Raw genomic sequence first — 3377 nt, forward strand, 5'->3', positions numbered from 1 at the left:
AAAAATACTTATGAATTCCTTTTGCTGAGAACTAGCTCTTTTCCAAGACAAGAGTTGTATGATATATGCAAAACAAGACCAACACTGCAGCAGAAGCCAAACTTAACCCTTTCCCAGCCTGTCTGCCTGCCCTGGCTCAGCCCTCCACAGAGCCATAATTAACTGTATTCAGCTGATATTAAATAACACCATAGCTGATTTCTCCCCTAAGTAAAAAGATAAAAAATTAAACAGGCCATCCTCCAAAAATCAGATGGCATTAGACATTTTAATAACATAAAGAGATACTTATATATATGACATAAATGACATGTCAGTTCCTAAAATTCTCTGGACCTTCCTCCTTATGAGAAGCCATTACTAAAATTATAAATACCCTGTTGATTATATCCTGCATACTTACTTAATTCTACAGATACCTTCTATAGTAGTTCAAATCCCAAACAAAAAGGCAAAACTTGACCTTCAAATCTCATAGAGACCTTAATATGGCTTTTTGTGTTTTCAACAACAGAGATAACAATAACACTTGTGACACTTGGAGTTCTGAGACAGGTAAACTGACACAAGGTGGAGCTGTCTGAGTGCTCCCCATGGACCATGCCTCAAATGCAGCAGAAGACATTGGGCGAGACAGTGCCCCATCCTGGCGTTCTTTGAGACCTTATCCCAGGGCTACTGGACTGTCCTAGCCACCAGAGAGTGGGTAAGCCATCCTAACTTCTAGCCCTCACAGGAAATGCCAACATGCTAGATTCATCGCTGACAGATCTGCTTAAACTTGCTGCTAAAGACTGATGGGGCTCACGGCCAACAGCAGCCCCCTTTATGGGTGTCCATCTGAGAGTCCAAGTCCCACTAAATGTCTCAGGTAAGACATTCTCTATACTTGTGGACATAGAAGCCATATATACAGAGTTCTTCCTGAGTTTTCAAGCCACTATATTTAGTCCTCAAATCTCTAGGGGGTATTAAAGGTCAACCTATGCTATTTACAAACAGGGCTGATTTCGTGCAGGTTCCAGACTGCTTCCCAGTCCACCCAGTGGTGCCAAATCTTCCCTCCACCACTCACTCTACAGTACTAAATCTTAAAAATGCCTTTTATTCCCTTGTGTTTATACAGGCTGACCCAGCACTGAGGTCTCAACATCTTACACCTGTTATTGCTAGTAAACCTCTCCTCAGTGATATAAGACCATCTCCTTCCTTTCTTATTCACCAATTTCTCAGGCAACTCTGGTCAAGATTGACAGGTAAATTTTGTCTTCTCACTTTGTTTATACTTTTTCAGGATACATAAAAGCCTTTCATACAACCAGGGAGACTGATGATATACTTGCTAAAGTCCTATTACAGCAAATCATTCCAAGGACTACAACCAGGTTACAGCGACCCATACCTTATATTCTTGGCAACCTCAACAGTGATCAAAGTTGCTAGACTGCCATCCTGGTTTCACATCACTCAGGCTAAATGGTGCCCTCCCAGCCCTAAATCTGATCATACTGAATGGTCATCTCATCTTCTGTTGCCCACCCATCTCGTTTCACGAAGGCCTCACAGCCACAGTTAACAGGCTAAGTCATGTTTTGTTACCCACTTTGGTTCCTAATTTCTTACATTCTATTAATGATCATTTTTACAGCAGGACTCTTGACAGTCTTTCCTAAAGACTCCCACATCATGTGTAAGATAATCTTCATAATGTTCTATGTGATGACTGTCTTAGTTCTTTCTACCTCAGCTGTTTGGTTAAATGTGACATCCCTGAAGGCCTAGGCCCTTACCTTCCCTATACTGGTACAGCCACCGCCTTCCCTGCTCCTCCTATTTTTTCCAGTTCTCCTGGACCAGAGACAAGTTTTACTCACCTACCCTTTTAACTTTTACCCTTTCAGATGGGGGAGAAATCATCTCTCATAACTTCACTCCTCGTAACCCCACATTTATTTTTCAGAATTCTACCTTAATGTGGAAATGTTTCTAAATCAACATGGTCCTGATATAATGACATATATAAATCAAAGGCACCTTTCCTTTTTACCTCACCTGGGTCCTTAAATATGACAATGCCATGCCTCTTCATAACGTCTTGTCTCTTTGTTTTCCAGTCTGACATATGTGCATTCACCAGTGAAGTTGTCCTGGCTAAAACACCTGGCACCAGCTTCTACCTGGGCATCAACCGTCATCCTGTCAACTCCCCTAGACTCCAGTACAGTGCCCTCTTCCAGCAGGAAGCAATTAAAGAAAGAAATCTTTGCCCCTTTTCATAATAATAATCATAAGACGGGATATGAAAGAGTTTTGGCCCAGGCGGGACACTGTGGCTGGAAAAGCCTCAGCCAGAAACCAAGGAGCTCGTATCTCCCCCAGCCTTAGGAATTTACCTATGGCTCTATCTTCCCCACCCCTAGGAATTTTCCTATGGTGCCAAAATAATACCAATTAGCTCCTTGTGCATCCCTAATGCCCCTCAGGCACCACCCCTAACCTAAGCTACATGTATGCCTCCACTCCACGTGTTCCACAGAGAGATCGCTGACCCCAGGGGGAGATGCCACACCCCAGGGGATTGGGGGTATCTCTCTCTGCATTCTCAAAATAAAGGTTATTTATATTTCATACTTCTTATCTTTTCAGCCGCCGCTGGTCCCCCACAGTTCTATCACTCCTTCTTTGATTTTAACTCAGCTTTCTTGGTCATTTGCTACCGCTGTCCCTGTCCTGCTTGATTTATATTCTATATCCAGCAGCGTTTCCTCAGTTCTGTGCTTTTTCTTAGAAGAGCCACTTGGTGGGTGCATATCAATGGATTATGGGTTCCCAAACAGCTGGCACTATTGGAGCTTCCCATGAGCCCCTTCTATCCACCTGAGAATTTGAGTCTTCAAACGAATCTCCTCAGGATCAGTTACTATCCTCAAACAATGGGGAAGCTTTCTAGGGAGTGGTTATTGGCAATCCCGGGAGTCCTTGGCTTTCAGGGCCCTTAAAAGTTTCTTTGTATTTCCTTTGCACTGTCCTGCACAATCTTGGATCCAACATAACTCTTGAGATATGCATAGTACATGTTCTGTGTATATTTTGGGATTCATGGGAATTGACTTTATGATTTTAGTGAGATTGTAGTTTGTGTGTATTAGTTATTTTCTGTATCTCTTTTATGGGAGGATTTAACAAGAACACAACACTATTCCATCTTCCCCAGCTTTCTTAGCATTATTCTCAGATATGATGGCTTCAATCTATCTCCTACCTGAGACCTATTGACTCAGTACCAATACCTTAATTTATAAGAGGAAAAACATTCTTTGGAAAGAAAGAGTGACTTGGTTTTGGTCACAAAAGTAAGAATTATAAAACAAAATTCG

At 42.1% G+C, this 3377-nt stretch overlaps 1 long non-coding RNA gene across 1 annotated transcript; it reads left to right on the top strand.

The window, feature by feature from the left end:
• Positions 1-473: 473 nt before the first annotated feature.
• Positions 474-2628, top strand: LOC134478621 (uncharacterized). Its single transcript, XR_010051372.1, has 3 exons — positions 474-871; positions 1127-1256; positions 2115-2628. It is a non-coding gene; the product is annotated as an uncharacterized LOC134478621 (long non-coding RNA).
• The last annotated feature ends 749 nt before the right edge of the window (positions 2629-3377 follow it).

This window comes from Cavia porcellus, unplaced genomic scaffold (assembly GCF_034190915.1).
Source record: "Cavia porcellus strain 051 isolate PalLab524CR breed Dunkin Hartley unplaced genomic scaffold, mCavPor4.1 scaffold_14, whole genome shotgun sequence".
Taxonomy (NCBI): Eukaryota; Metazoa; Chordata; class Mammalia; order Rodentia; family Caviidae; genus Cavia; species Cavia porcellus.